Below are 16,031 nucleotides of genomic sequence, written 5' to 3' on the forward strand. Positions count from 1 at the left end.
CACTGATGTGGTATCGTAAAGTCGAAACCAATGTGGTAAAATGGTAAGAGGATGTCCGTTCCTAAATTTTGTAAGTGAGGTTTGTTGTAACTCGAACGTTGTAAAAAAAAAAACTCGAACGTTGTGAAGCCGAGGACTGCTTGCATTAAAGAAAGTTATATCTTAGTGGTACAAGACCTTAATGCGAGAACCTCTATATCTGTCCATAATTGTAATATCATACATTTACACAGACGTGGTACCTTGATTTTACGTCTCTCAAAACCCATTCAATTACAAAGAGTTCAAATTAAACCCACCTTCTCTTCAAAACCTTAGTTCAACTTGTCAGTTTTCCCCCTTCGGTCTGAGCACCTTCGGTCTGTTCGCATTCAAGACCACGACCTTCCCATTGCTTGCCATTTTAACACAAGACCCTGCTCCCATGCCCACATGTCTGTCCTTGGCCTGCTGCAATGTTCAAGTGAAGCTCAAGGCAAACTGGAGGAACAGCATCTCATCTTCCGGTTAGGCACGCCACAACCTTCCGGTCTCAACATCGAATTCAACAACTTCAGATGACTAGCTCTACTCCACCTCGACCCCTTTGTTTTCATTCCATTTTATTTTAATTTTTTCTGTGACTATGACTCGTCTTTCATTCCCTCCCCTCACAGTATAAATATCTCCCACTTTCTATGCCTTTTAGCTTTGACAAAGGGTCATCTGAACTCGAAACGTGAGCTCTTTTCTCTCCCTGTCAGACCTGCTGAGATTTTCAAGCATTTTCTCTTTTGGTTTCAGATTCCAGCATCCGCAGTATTTTCTTTTATTAAGAGGCTGCCTCCATCCATTCCCATACCGACCCTTCTCCCACTACCCAGTTCCTAACCATGGCTATATTCGCCCACCCAATAATAATTCATCAAGTTTGGAAGAGCTTAACCCCCATCCCACCCCCGCCCGACCCCGCACCAGCAGCACCTTCTTAACCCGCGGGACTTTACCTGCCCCCTCGCTTGGATCGGGAAAACCTCACTTTTCTCCATATTTAATTTGTACCCCGAGAACCGACCAAATTCTTCCAATATGCCCGTAATCCCCCAATAAGATTTGATATATAAAGCAGTAAATCGTCCGTGTACAGCGAGACCCTATGCTCCACCCCCCAATATCCCCTGCCAATCCCTTGACGCTCTCAGCGCAATTGCCAGTAGCTCGATCGCCAAGGAAAAAAGCAACGGGGAGAGTGGGCATCCCTGCCTCGTCCCACGGTGCAACCTGAAATACTCCGATCTCACCCGGTTCATTCGTATACTCGCTGTCGGCGCCCGGCACTACAGCCGGACCCAGTCCCCAAACCCAAATTGCCCCAGCACCTCCCACAAATAGTCCCACTCCACCCGGTCGAAGGCTTTCTCTGCATCCATGGCGACCACCACCTCCACACTTCGTCCCTGCCGGAAGCATCATAAGATTTAACAATTGCCTTGCCTATGCCAAGTCAATTAAATAAATAATAAATAAATAACCTTTATTGTCACAAGTAGACTTACATTTTTAAAAAATATATATATTTTATTAAAGTTTTCAAACACAATTTTTTCCCTTACAAATCAAAAAAAAAATGCAAATAACATGACAACTACAATATAACATTATGTAACTAACATGGTAAACTAACCAAATAACACTAAGTAATACCCCCCCCCCCCCACCCCCTCTCCCCCTGGGTTGCTGCTGCTGGTCATCTATCTTCCCTCTAACGTTCCGCTAGGTAGTTGAGGAACGGTTGCCACCGCCTGGTGAACCCTTGAGCCGATCCTCTCAGCGCAAACTTCATCTGCTCCAGTTTTATGAACCCCGCCATATCGTTTATCCAGGCCTCCAGTCCGGGGGGTTTCGCTTCCTTCCACATGAGTAAAATCCTACGCCGGGCTACTAGGGACGCAAAGGCCACGATATCGGCCTCTTTCGCCTCCTGCACTCCCGGCTCATCCGCAACTCCAAATAAAGCTAACCCCCAGCCTGGTTTGACCCGGACCTTCACCACCTTCGAGGTCACTCCCCTCCAATACCCCTCCAGTGCCGGACACAGCCAAAACATGTGTGTGGTTCGCCGGGCTTCCCCTGCACCTCCCACACTTGTCCTCCACTCCGAAGAACCTGCTCAACCTTGCTCCCGTTATGTGTGCTCTATGCAGCACCTTAAATTGGATCAGGCTAAGCCTGGCACACGAGGAAGAGGAATTTACCCTGCTTAGGGCATCAGCCCACAAACCACCCTCAATCTCCTCCCCGAGCTCTTCTTCCCATTTTCCCTTCAGTTCGCCCACCAACTCCTCCCCCTCTTCTCTCATCTCCCGGTATATCTCTGACACTTTGCCCTCCCCGACCCACCCCCCCGAAAGCACTCTATCCTGGATCCCCTGTGTCGGGAGCAGCGGAAATTCCCTCACCTGTTGTCTTGTGAACGCCCTCACCTGCATATACCTAAAGAAATTTCCCCGGGGCAGCTTATACTTTTCCTCAAGCGCTCCCAAGCTCGCAAACGTCCCGTCTATAAATAAATCTCCCACTCTCCTGATTCCTACCTGGTGCCAGCTCTGGAATCCTCCATCCAGCCTCCCTGGGGCAAACCTATGGTTGTTCCTGATTGGGGACCCCACCGAGGCTCCCAGCACACCGCTCTGTCGCCTCCATTGCCCCCAGATACTTAATGTTGCCGCCACCACTGGGTTTGTGGTAAATTTTTTTGGTGAGAGCGGTAATGGCGCCGTCACCAGCGCTTGTAAACTCGTCCCTTTACAGGACTTCATCTCAAATCTTTTCCACGCCGCTCCCTCTCCCTCTATCATCCATTTACGAATCATCGCCACATTGGCGGCCCAGTAGTAGTCGCCCAAATTCGGCAACGCCAGTCCCCCCCTGTCTCTACTACGTTGTAGGAACCCCCTCCTTACCCTCGGGACCTTCCCTGCCCCCACAAAGCTCGTGATGCTCCTATCTATTTTTAAAAAAAAGTCCTTAGTGATCAGTATAGGGAGACATTGGAACACAAATAGGAACCTCGGGAGGACCATCATCTTAATTGCCTGCACTCTGCCCGCCAGTGACAGCGGCTGCATGTCCCACCTTTTGAAATCCTCTTCCATTTGTTCCACCAGTCGTGTCAGATTAAGTCTGTGTAAGGTTCCCCAGATCCTGGCTATCTGAATCCCCAGGTATCGAAAGTTTCTTTCCACTCTCCTTAGCGGTAGGCCATCTATCCCTCTACTCTGGTCCCCAGGGTGTATCACAAAAAGCTCACTCTTTCCCATGTGAAGCCTATATCCCGAGAAGTCTCCAAACTCCCTCAATATCTGCATGACTGTCATCCCCACCACTGGGTCCGTCACATACAGCAGTAGGTCATCCGCGTAGAGTGACACTCGGTGTTCCTCTTCCCCCTCTAATCACCCCTCTCCATTCTCTGGATTCTCTCAGCGCTATGGCCAGTGGTTCAATTGCCAGCGCGAACAGTAATGGGGACAACGGGCATCCCTGTCTTGTTCCCCTGTATAGTCGAAAATACTCCGACCTTTGCCGATTTGTGACTGCACTTGCCGTTGGGGCCCCATAGAGGAGTTTAACCCAGCTGACAAACCCCTCCCCGAACCCGAACCTCCCCAGCACCTCCCATAGATACTCCCACTCCACCCTATCAAATGCCTTCTCTGCATCCATTGCCGCCACTATCTCTGCCTCCCCCTCTACTGGGGGCATCATTATCACCCCTAATAGCCGTCGCACGTTGACATTTAGTTGTCTCCCCTTTACGAACCCTGTCTGGTCCCGCCCCTTGTGGCGCAGCTCCCTCTGCCGCCCCACTCCCATTCCCCATCCCCCGCCTATGTCTCTTCTTCCCCCCCCCCCCCACCGGCGCCCACATTTCTTAGTGTCCCCCCCTTCCCAATTTACATCTCTATATACATCGGCATTGTCATTTCCCCTCTAACATCAGTCCCTCAGTTCTGATCCAGTTTCTCGTTTTTAATGAAGGTCCATGCTTCTTCCGCCGTTTCGAAGTAGTGATGCCTCTCCTGGTGCGTGACCCACAGTCGCGCAGGCTGCAGCATCCCGAACTTCACCTTGTGTAGCACCTCCTTGGCTCGATTAAAACTCGCCCTCCTTCTCGCCACCTCCACACTCCAATCCTGGTACACCCGTACCACCGCAGGGCAGCACGGTAGCATAGTGGTTAGCACAATTGCTTCACAGCTCCAGGGTCCCAGGTTCGATTCCGGCTTGGGTCACTGTCTGTGCGGAGTCTGCACATCCTCCCCGTGTGTGTGTGGGTTTCATCCGGGTGCTCCGGTTTCCTCCCACAGTCCAAAGATGTGCAGGTTAGGTGGATTGGCCATGATAAATTGCCCTTAGTGTTGGGTGAGGTACTGGGTTATGGGGATAGGGTGGAAGCGTGGACCTTGGGTAGGGTGCTCTTTCCAAGAGCCGGTGCAGACTCGATGGGCCGAATGGCCTCCTTCTGCACTGTAAATTCTATGAAATTCTCCCATCTACTACTTGGTACCATTTTGAAGCGATGAAATTGCACGATCGTCGCCCTAGGTGGTTCTCCCGCCTTTGGTCTCCTCGCAGGGACCCGATGAGCCCCTTCCCCTTCCAAGGGGCCCGAGGGGGCCTCAGCTCCCATTAGCGAGCGTAGCATCGTGCTCATGTAAGCCCCGCCGTCCGCTCCTTCCACTACCTCGGGGAGACCCAGGATCCGAAGGTTCTTTCTCCGTGATCTGTTTTCTAGGACTTCAATCCTTTCAATGCACTTTTTGTGGAGTGCCTCGTGCGTCTGCGTTTTGACCGCCAGGCCCAGGATCTCGTCTTTGTTGTCCGTCACCTTCTGCTCCACCACGCGGAGCTCCATCTCCTGGGTCTTTTGTGCCTCCTTAAGCCCCTCAATTGCCTGTAGCATCTGGGCCAGCACCTCCTTCTTAAGCAGCTCCACACACCGTCTCAAAAATTCGTCCTGGTCCGGCCCCCATGTCACCTGGGCTCTCTCCGCCGCCATCTTGCTCCTTTTTTCTTCTGTCCCTGTCCTCGAGGATTCTTCGCGATCAGGCCGCCGCCGCCGATAATTTTATTTTTCGTTGGGGGGGACTCCCTGCTGTCTCACCCCACACCGGGTTTTGTCCCGAAAAAATTCCCCGTTGGGGCTCTTAAAAGAGCCCGAAGGTCCATTTGAGCTGGAGCCGCCGAAACGTGCGGCTTAGCTGGTCATCGCCACAACCGGAAGTCACAAGTAGGCTTACATTAACACTGCAATGAAGTTACTGTGAAAAGCCCCTAGTCGTCACATTCCGGCACCTGTTCGGGTACACTGAGGGAGAATTCAGAATTCTCAGCTGGTACGGGAATTGAACCCGTGCTGCTAGCTTTTTCTGCATCACAAACCAGCTGTCTAGTCAATTCCTGATCTTACAAGCATTAATTTGCCCTCCACCCCAATTGCTGGGCTCCCAGCTAAAGCTTCCCAAATTATGATATTTAACTGATTTACCTGTCTCGTTTGAGTGGTTTAGTGGCCTTCACCAATTTTCAGGAGGCAGAGAGTAGCTAGTGGAGTGTCACAGGGATCCGTGCTGGTGCCTCAACTATTTATGAACCATATTAATGACTTGGGATGGGCCAAGTATATTGTAGCCAAATTTACTGACCGTATGAAAATGGGTAGAAAAACAGGTTGTGAGGAGGATTCAAAGAGTCTGCAAAAGGATATAGATAGGTTAAGTGAGTGGGTGAACATTTGGCAGATGAAGTATAATGTGGGAAATGTGAGGCTGTTCACTCTGGCAGGAAGAATAGAAAGGCAGACTATTATTTAAATGGAAGGAGAATAATGGATGCTGCATCGCAGAGGGATCTGGGTGTACTTCTTCATGAATCACCAAAGATAACATGCACGTACAGCAAGTAATTAGGAAGGCAAACAGAATGTTGGCCTTTATTGCAACGGGAAATGGAAAATAAAAGCAGGGATGTTTTGCTCCAACTACAGGGCATTGCTGAGACCACATAGAGTACAGTGTACAGTTTTGGCCACCTTTATTTTAAAAATAAATTTAGAATACCCAATTCATTTTTTCCCAATTAAGGGACAATTTAGCGTGGCTAATCCATTTACCCTGCACATCTTTTTGGGTTGTGGGGGCGAAACCCACGCAAACACTGGGAGAATGTGAAAACTCCACACGGACAGTGACCCAGAGCCGGGATCGAACCTGGGACCTCGGCGCCGTGAGGCAGCAATGCTAACCACTGTGCCACCGTGCTGCCCTTGGCCATCTTTATTAAGGAAAATGAGCACAGATTTGTAAAAGGTAGATCCTGCCTGACTAATCTAATTGACAAATAGTCATCCAGACTCTCAATGTTAGCTTCCTTCTCCACAGATGCTGTCAGACCTGCTGAAATTGTCCTGTATTTTCTCTTGTTTCAGATTCTAGCATCCGCAGTAATTTGCCTTTATAATCTAATTGAATATTTTGGTCAAGGAAAAGCACAACGTTGTTTATATGGATTCTAAGAAAGTGTTTGACAAAAGTACCACATAAATGACTATTTAATAAAATTGAAGCTATTTGCTGATGATTTCAAACGGTGTGCCTGACAACGTGATGCCAAATGACTGCAATAGGACATTGATAGACTATAGGGGAGATGGTAGCATAGTGGTAATGTCACTGGACTAGTACTCCATTGAGGATAAATAGAGGTATCGAGTACAAAAACAGGGAAGTTATACTGAACTTGCAGCTCTTTTCAGGCCACAGTTTGAGTATTGTTCAATCCTGGTTACCGCACCTTGAGAAGGATGCGAGGATCCTTGAGATTTTGCAGAAGTTTACCAAACAAGGGATTTTACGAGGTTAGTTTGGAGAAGCTGGGGTTGTTCTCTTTGGAGCAAAAGAGTTTGATGGGAGATTTAAGAATGTGCACAAGATTATGACAGCTTTAGATGACTTAGACAAAAAAAAGCTGTTCCATTAGCTGATGGATCAAGTAGTACCAGATTAAAGGTTTTGGGCAAGAAAAATAGGGGGGATGTGAAGAAGAACATTTTTACAAAGCCAATGGTATTGACCTGTATCCTGCTTCCTGATGGTGGAAGTGGAGCTGCTGAATAATTTCAGAAGGAAATTTGATGGGCAAATGAGAGTAATAAATTGACAGGTCTACAGGGATAGACGGAATGAATAGAACTGATGGATAGCTCTACAGAGAGCTGGCACTGACTCAATGGATCGAATGCTCTGCTCCTGTGTATTACGATCTCAGACCAGACCCTAACATTTGCTAGGATACCAGACAGAAATCCCAATATTTTAGTTAATTTGTAAGACTGTGAGGAAAGGATACTTTGATCAAGGGGTGATTCCACGCACGAATAGGGATGTGATATATTAAAACAAACTTTATTATTAACACAGAATGAAACTAACTTTAACATCATACAAGAAATAGCTTACAATTACTAATTAAATCCAGCTTAACAATGAAATGAAACACTAACTGCTAACTGTTATCTTTTTATCTCCAATCATACAAAACCCATCTCTGGTCAAAACCCCCATTTTAGTACAATTAGCAAACATACTTACTTTATAGAGATGTTTTGGAGAAACTGCTTTGAGAGCGAGATCATTCTGGAAACCGCCTACAGATTCTTGCCTATGTCAAACAACTGTTTAACTTCCCAGCATGCAAAAAGTTCCTGTTCTGTTCACAACAAAATTTAAAAACTAAAACTCAAATCCTCACTGCTTCAGATTCTGGATTCTCCCATTGATTACATCCTCTCTGTCCCACTAACTGGGTTATGACCATTTTACAAAGGCTAACCACAACCTCTCAATTATCTAAACCCCAGGGAACATTCTTTCTATAAACAAAATTCCATTAGCCCTATTTAGGTAAATCTATACATGAATGAATGATACTTTTATGAGACTTTAATTACCACTTTGGTAGCTACAGTGTCTACCTGTCTTTTAAACCATCATCAAAATGGCCATAAAGGAGGCCAGTGGGGCTGAAAGCATCAAAGATGACTATCCACCAATCTAATCCTCCTTCTCACATACCACTTCCCCACATACATGAATTTTAAAACCTTACTGCAGTCGATACACACACATACACACTAATCCAGACTTTTAGCCATTACTGCACCAGATACATAAAATAAAATATATCCCTGAAAATCCTACATTCATCACATGCACAGTCATGACTCTCACCCCTTCTTATGCCTTGACAGTGACTGCAGCTTTTCTGGCTGGCAGGCCTATCAATGTACCAAGCACTTTTGTGCATACCCATCAACCTTTTTCTGTATGTTGGCCATCTTCATCCTCATGTGGCGTTCCATGCAGCAGAACTCGTATGACCTTGATTTCCAGGGAACTCGTGCCTGGTGTGTCACCACTGGCAAATCCCACCTCTAACCTAGCCTTTACAGTATGCACAATGTCAGGATTTGAGTTGATGACTGAGGGAGTGATGGTGTTTCATTTTTATCACTGTCTTTTGGCTCTTCCACCACTGCCTGACCAAGTATTAGTTCTTTGGTATCTGTGAGGAGAAAGGCGCAAGGTTAGGGTTGTGTTGAGCAAAGGGAAGGGACCAAGGGGTGCATGCTTAAACCCACTGCAGTTTGTACATCAGAAATGATTATAGGATGTGGGGAGGTGGTATGTGAGAAGGAGGATTAGATTGGTGGATACAGTCATCTTTGATGCTTTCAGCCCCACTGGCCTCCTTTTATGGCCATTTTGATGATGGTGAGCACTGTCTGCTCCATCAGGGTGAAGACATGCAACCATGCCTGACCCACCAGTTAACTCTGGCTGCCTGTGGTTGTATGCCATATTGTCCTGCAAGAGAAAGGTAAACATGTCTGTGAATGTTGTGCAGTCTGTTTGGATAATGCTGCTGCCATGGTTGGCAGCGTGTGGAAGCTGTGAGATGTGGTTGTGAGGCTTGCAGCAGTGCTAACTGAACGATGCAAAGCCATGCATGTGAGGTATGAGTCTTGAGATTGTTCGTAGGTGAGAGTGATGGGGCTGTGGTGCATTGAGCAGTTGTGAAGCTCGTGGTACTATTGATAAGGTATAACGTATGATTAAAACTAACCTTGAGCATGTGTGTGAGGTCATTGAACCTCTTGTGGAATCTTCATCCCACTCCGTGGGCAAGTCACTCCTGTGACTACGATGGTCATCTGCTCCCACTGCCTGTGAGTGATGGTCATCTGCTCCCACTGCCTGTGAGTGATGGTCATCTGCTCCCACTGCCTGTGAGTGATGGTCATCTGCTCCCACCACCTGTGAGTGATGGTCATCTGCTCCCACCACCTGTGAGTGATGGTCATCTGCTCCCACTGCCTGTGAGTGATGGTCATCTGCTCCCACTGCCTGTGAGTGTATGTTTGAAGGGCCGCCTGATCCCCTGTTGGTGGAGGACCTCTCTCCTGACCACCTCTTGCACCAAGGCTTCTGGTGCAGCGTCTGAAAACCTTGAAGGCTGTGCTCTCTCTTATATAGTCACTCTTCACGCAGATCAAAGACTTCTCCCCAGCCATTTCGAGGACCTGAGGCAGCCAAATGATATCACTCCAGTAAGAGATGGAGTCTGGTTTTAAATAGTGCATGCTAGCTTGAACTTGTACCAACCTCTCATGATTTTGTGCTCTTTGCTCAGGTGTGTGTTGTGTTATGTAATTTGCCACTTGAGTTGTGAGTTCAATGTGTTTTATTGAACTATTAGCACAGTTCTCAATGAGTTCGACTCTCTGCTAATCTAAATTTAGTAACTCCGTCTAACTGAACCAGCTTGCTCTAAGCCACGTGCTGGGGTGCGATGCTGAGGATACACCCTATCTCAGTCTGTAGATGTTGGTCTGTGGAAAGAGGCGGGGTGTGAGTGCCTCATCCCTTTTATAGTGAGATACCACCCCTGAGTGCCCTGACTGCTCATTGATCGTGTCCTATTCTGTGTGTTCATTAGCTGCATGTTTACATATCATGACAGTGTGCAGCCAATCAACAGTATTGGCTGGATGCTGTGACCGTTTAAATGAGCAGGGAGCACAAAGTTTGCAATGGCGGTGTTTGGGCCTTGGCTGTGAAATACGAAAATGTCTTTGCTCTTCCCAGTGTTTAATTGAAGAAATTGCAGCTTGTGGAAGACTGTACATCAGCCAAGCAGTCTGACAATCGGGGGTCAAGCGGAGCAGAGGAGAGCCGGACATTGATGATAATGTACGTGTGGCAGCTGGTCCCATGTGTGTGATTGATATCACAAGGAATACTTAGGAGAATGTAAGGTAGAGGTAACCAAGCATCGATCTTTGGAGAGGTAACCAAGCATAGAACTTTGGGTTTCTGGAGGAAATGAGATGGAGGTGGGATGGGCAAGAAGCCATTTCAGTAGACAGTCTATTTACTGTTAGACGGAAAATAGTTGCATCAAGCAAGATAGTCCTTCTGAGCTGGAGAACAGGTAGTTTGCTGTGTCAAAGGCTGCAGACAGGTTGAGGAGGAGAAGGGTTTTAAAATCTTGTTTGACAGCTTCATGTTTACTTGGTTAGAAGGTGACTGCTATAATAGAACATGAGAATCAACTTTTATTGTCTCAATATCCTATAATAGGACCAATGGCTGATACCCCACAAAAAATAGATCACAAGCGCAAGATGCCAGAAGTGTTATTACACCATGTCAAATCTCAATAGTACAATAAATATAAGCTTTTTATCAATGATCAGTGAGCATGCTACACGTGCAGCAAAGTAGCCCATCATGGTAGAATGGTATGGAGGAGTAGCAGCTCACCGTATCAAGAATCGTGATTTGAACTTCACTGTGCTTCGGTTCTGATCTGGTTGATATGGGATGCACCCAATCTCCATTCAATCCCTCGTAGGAAAGCGATGATAAGAGAAATTAATGTCTCAATACTGTAATGCCAGTGTTTGCCAACTGCAGGGAAGCCTGGAAGAAGGTCTTTCAGATGCTTTCTTAGTTGCAAGAAGTGCTAAGTGTAGGGGAAAATAAAGGGCTAGAAAAAACAATACCATATAGTCAAAGGTTCCCAGTAATCTTAAAGCTGCTTCATTTTCAATTAAATTCTCATTTTGATAAACTTAAATGAAATGCGTTACCATTTTTGTGTTGCGTGATAGTATTTTGCCTCCGCGGTTGAAGTATGAAAGAGTTTCCCTTTTTTGTTTAAAGTTACAAATTAATATTTATTTATTCAGTAATACTTGTTCATAGAATTCCTACAGTGCAGAAGGAGGCCATTCGGTCCATCAAATCTGCACCGACCCTCCGAAGGGTCACCCACCCAGGTGTTTACTTGGTTAGAAGGTGACTGCTATAACAGAACATGAGAATCAACTTTTATTGTCTCAATATACAATAATAGGACCAATGGCTGTATTGAGACTTTATAGGCCCCGCCCTATTCCCGTAACCGCACCTCCTGCCCTTTTTTGGACAACTGAGGGGTAATTTAGTAATGGAAGCCATTTATTGATTTCGTCAAAGATAAGGGGCAAAATTCTCCCCCAACGGCGCGATGTCCGCCGACTGGCGCCAAAAACGGCGCCAATCAGACGTGCATCGAGCCGGTCCAAAGGTGCAGAATGCTCTGCATCTTTGGGGGCCGAGCCCCAACATTGAGGGGCTAGGCCGACGCCGGAGGGATTTCCGCCCCGCCAGCTGGCAGAAATGGCGTTTGGTGCCCCGCCAGCTGGCGCGGAAATGCGGCGCATGCGCGGGAGCGTCAGCGGCTGCCGACAGTTTCCCGCGCGGTGGGGAGAGTCTCTTCCGCCTCCGCCATGGTGGAGGCGGAGGCGGAAGGGAAAGAGTGCCCCCACGGCACAGGCCCGCCCGCGGATCGGTGGGCCCCGATCGCGGGTCAGGCCACTGTGGGGGCACCCCCCGGGGTCAGATCGCCCCGCGCCCCCCCCCCCCCAGGACCCCGGAGGCCGCCCACGCCGCTTGGTCCCGCCGGTAAATACCAGCTTTGATTTACGCCGGCGGGACAGGCAATTTCTGGGCGGGACTTCGGCCCATCCGGGCCGGAGAATTGACCGGGGGGGTCCCGCCAACCGGCGCGGCCCGATTCCCGCCCCCGCCCAATCTCTGGTACCGGAGACTTTGGCGGGGGCGGGAGCGGGATTCACGCCGGCCAACGGCCAGTCTCCGACCCGGCGGGGGGGGGGTCGGAGAATGACGCCCAAGAAATCAGCAGTGTAGGTGCTGGTTATAGGGGGTAAAAACGGGGGAGGCAGGGTTGATGGAAGGAAACGACAGGGAGGGTGGGATGGTGGGGTGTTATATTTTGGTTATGAAACTTCCTGTTCTCTTTTTGGTTGCGTTTTATGTATATATTTGTAAATGCCTTTAATAAAAATATTTTTTTTAAATGAGGGTAATTTAGCAAGGCCAGTTCACCTAACCTGCACTTTCCTTGGACTGTGGGAAGAAACCTAGGCACCCGGAGGAAACCTATGCAGACATGGAGAGAATGTGGAACTCCACATGGACAGTCACCCAAGGCCGGAATTGAACCCGGGTCCTTGGCGCTGTGAGGCAGCAGTGCTAACCACTGTGCCACCCCGATGTTGCTCAATGAAATAGCTCTTTTTGTGCCTTCATAAATTATATGGTTTTGTTGTTATGATGGAAAATGATATGCAAATTGGATTAGGTTTTTGAAGACACTATGATATGGAAGGCTCCTCCAATACTTGTAGCTTTTGGATTTAACCGTACATAAGTATGTCAGAAAGACATAGGGTACGATTCTCCGGCCGCGTTGCATTCAAGGGAGAGCGCAATGCAGCCAGAGAATCTTGGGAAGGCACTCCAGCAAGCCTCCCAACAGACTCCGTGCCTCTCGAGATTCTCTGGAGTCCGGCGAGACGTTGGAGTTGGAATCCCGCCCCAAATGGGCGGGACCGAATGACGCTCGCGCAAGTAGGTCATAAACCTACCTACAACCTACTTGTGCGGGATGCACCGGCCTCCCTCAATTCTTTGGCCTCCCCAGGGAAGCTGAAGCTGGGTGTCAATCAGTGCTGGTCCACACAAACATCGACCAGGTGGAGCGGCACCCGGGGGTTGGTTGGGGGGTTTGGGAGGTGGGGGGGTCTCCCGGGTCATCTGAGACCCCTGGGTGGTCAGGGTAAGTACAGTGTGGCTCCCTGACCCTCACCCTGGAATGTGGGCATCTTGGCACTGCCCAGCTGGAACCTTGGCACTGCCACCCTGTCTGCCAATGTGCCTGGAAGGCACTGCCAAGCCAGCAGGAGCACTGCCAGGGTGACCGTGCAAGAGTGTCTAAGTGCCAGGGTGGCACTGCCAAGGGTCAGGGGTGAGGGGGGCCATGCCTATGGAATGAGGGTGGAGCAGAGGTTTGAAGGGTGGGGAAGTGCAGGGCAGGTAAGTTGGGGGGATGATAGGTGGGGGTCCAGGAAGGGAGGGGTGCTGTAAAGTGGTTTGGGGGGGACTTGAAGAGGAGGAAGGGACTCCAAGGGACCCCATGGCTGGGTGTCTGCACTTGGGAGGGTATGGTGTAACGTCCATATGTGGGGGTGACATTGCCCATGGGTGGGTGGTGTGGGGGACCCATAAGCTCACTTAGAGATCGGGGCACCCTTTCGGCGGCCCGATCCCTGAGTTCAGCTTCCCAGTGCTAAAGAAATTTCCAAGTGTGGGCTAAACCGGTGAGAAACTCCCGAGGGCCCCAAAAAGTGACTAAAGTGTCATTGAATCACGGTGGGGAACTCGCAAGGAAGAGCCGGCAGGAAACACCCTGAAAGACCCGCCACAAATTAACTTAGAAATTTTGGGGGAGAATAGTGTCATTCTACTCTGCAACACTTGCAAAAACTGCAAGAAACCCTGGAACTTTCTCCAAAACTATGAACCTTTACATGAAATTCTAAACATTTTCTATTGTATAAATAATGTACACCAAAGAATGAGTTAACGGTTGCAACCTAACCTGAGGTTTTAGATGACATTGTAAAGTGCTCAATCTATGGTTAATGGAGTCATATGATAATCTCACTTAAATTACGGCTAGTAATTCATTCTCCATGTATCCATGGTTAATCTGCTATGTTATTGTTATTTCATTTTCTGTGTATTTTAATGTGTCGCGTAAATTAATGTTGCTCAATATTGGTGAACCTTTTTAGTTGGATACAGCAGTTTGACAAATTGCAATGGTACATTCAAAACAAAATAGCAAATCTAATTTGAAGCATTATTCTTGCAACAGTGATGAGAAATAAATTAACAGAAGCCAATTTGTGGGTTGTCTGTATGATAACAATCTGGTAAATAACAGTCAATATGACTGATCTTGCCTGAACAAACCTCATTGACTTTTAAAGAGATGGAATCCTGTTGTAAACTGAATGACTTGGTTATCTGGACTTTGAGAATGTTTTTGGCAACGTTCCTGTAAAGACTGCAGCATAAGCTTAAACAATGTGAATTCATAGTAAATCCTGAAAATTGATAAGCAACTGGTTTAGGGAAAGGAACCGCAACATACAAGAAATGAGCTAAAACAAAAACATTCAAAGTGTTAGAAATAAAACCTGAAAGTGATGTTAAGTACACAGCAGTTCTGATTTGCATCTAAAATATTATAAGAGGAAGGTTTTGGCTTAGTGATAATTCCCACCGCCTGACTCGGAAGGTGCAGGTTTCAAAATGGCAGGTTTCAAAATGGATAGTCTTGACAAGTGGCAACCGGAGCTCCAAATCCGTAGTCTTGGTTGACATCAGCAGAATACTGACATCCAGTATGTGTGAGGAGATGAAAATGGACGATGGTGCTGATAATTACATTACTGCATATTTTACATCTCTAATGCATATATGGGGGTCAGGTTTTATTATACTCCTCTCTCTTTGTAAGGAGTGTGGGAGCTGATAATCTGCTATAGAGCTAAACACTCTGTCGGCAGGTATAAGGCCCTTATCACCAAATCTCCTTTGCCTCCTGCCTCTACTGTCTCTACCTTAACATAGAACAGTACAGCACAGAACAGGCCCTTTGGCCCTCTATGTTGTGCCGAGCTTTGTCCGAAACCATCCTTTACTGCCTAAGCAAGCACTATAAGCAAGTTTCTCACCCAAATTATTCTCAATGTTTCCTCCCTCAGCTTCTGCACCGAGTGATTTCTCATCCTTGATGATTCTCACCTCCATTTCAACTCGCTTTCCTTCTCTTCACAAGTTTAATACCCTCCTGTCCTCCCTTAACTGTCTCTCCACTTAAACTCTCGAATCATGGCAACCTCAATCTTGCTGTTATGTGGCCATTCTTTTTTTTCTCCATCTTAATCACAGAGAAGGACAACTCTGTTAACTCCATTTTATCTCTTACTGCAGACATAGGGCGTGATTCAGATCCGGGAGTGCTGGATGAATAGCAGGAGAGGGCAAAATTGAGATTCGCGCTGGGCACAAACCATTTTGCGATTCAGGCGGCTCACTACCTCTGGCGAATTCTGGATATCGCCCCAAAATGGCGCAAATATAATTACCCCTAATTTGCATTCATTTCAATCTCATTAACGTGATTGAAGTTGAATGCAGCGGCCTCCTGGGAAGGAGGATGAATTGTGACGAGGATGCATGGAACTTACAGCATGATCTGGACAGGTAGGGCGAGTGGGCAAATCAATGGCAGATGCAGTATAATTTGGATAAGTGTGAGGTTATTCACTTTGGAAGCAAAAACAGGAAGGCAGATTACGACCTGAATGGTTGTAAATTGGGAGAGGGGAGTGTGCAGCGGGACATGGGTGCCCTTGTGCACCAGTCGCTGAAGGTGAAGCATGCAGGTGCAGCAGGCGGTAAAGAAGGCTAATGGTATTTTGGCCTTCATTGCGAGAGGTTTCGAGTATAGAAGCAGGGATGTGTTGCTGCCACACCGGTAGTATTGTGTGCAGTTTTGGTCTCCTTCTT

At 47.6% G+C, this 16,031-nt stretch overlaps 1 protein-coding gene and 1 long non-coding RNA gene across 7 annotated transcripts in view; one reads left to right on the plus strand and one right to left on the minus strand.

Annotated features, from left to right (window-relative positions):
- The window catches only part of ift80 (intraflagellar transport 80 homolog (Chlamydomonas)), a 398,557-nt gene that overhangs the window by 47,930 nt on the left and 334,596 nt on the right, over positions 1–16,031 (plus strand). The window lies entirely within an intron of this gene.
- Positions 8,320–16,031, minus strand: part of LOC140389876 (uncharacterized) — a 31,046-nt gene continuing 23,334 nt past the window's right edge. The window contains exons 3-4 of the long non-coding RNA XR_011934501.1: positions 10,866–11,091; positions 8,320–8,604 (exon numbers count right to left, since the gene is read on the minus strand). This is a non-coding gene — a long non-coding RNA (uncharacterized lncRNA). The remainder of the gene's footprint in view (positions 8,605–10,865; positions 11,092–16,031) is intronic.

Source organism: Scyliorhinus torazame, chromosome 14, assembly GCF_047496885.1.
Source record: "Scyliorhinus torazame isolate Kashiwa2021f chromosome 14, sScyTor2.1, whole genome shotgun sequence".
NCBI classification, from domain to species: Eukaryota; Metazoa; Chordata; class Chondrichthyes; order Carcharhiniformes; family Scyliorhinidae; genus Scyliorhinus; species Scyliorhinus torazame.